The sequence below is a fragment of the Echinops telfairi genome, unplaced genomic scaffold (assembly GCF_000313985.2).
Source record: "Echinops telfairi isolate 266 unplaced genomic scaffold, ASM31398v2 ScPeMD7_5805;HRSCAF=6673, whole genome shotgun sequence".
NCBI classification, from domain to species: Eukaryota; Metazoa; Chordata; class Mammalia; order Afrosoricida; family Tenrecidae; genus Echinops; species Echinops telfairi.
The window spans coordinates 2,606,760-2,606,967 of NW_022109704.1; positions in this window are offsets into that span (position 1 = coordinate 2,606,760).

The window sequence follows — 208 nt, forward strand, 5'->3', positions numbered from 1 at the left end:
TTCACAACTTGATGTTTTTATTTAATAAACATTTCTATGATTTGTAGCACTGTTGTTTCTTTACTTACCCTCACATGAGAATTATTGATGGGAATGAAATCCAAGTCAAAGTTCAGTTACAGAAGCTGCTGAAACAAGTGTAACTGAACAACATATCAGCCTGTGTGATCACGAGGTGTCGAACGGATCACTGAAGACAAAATAGGTG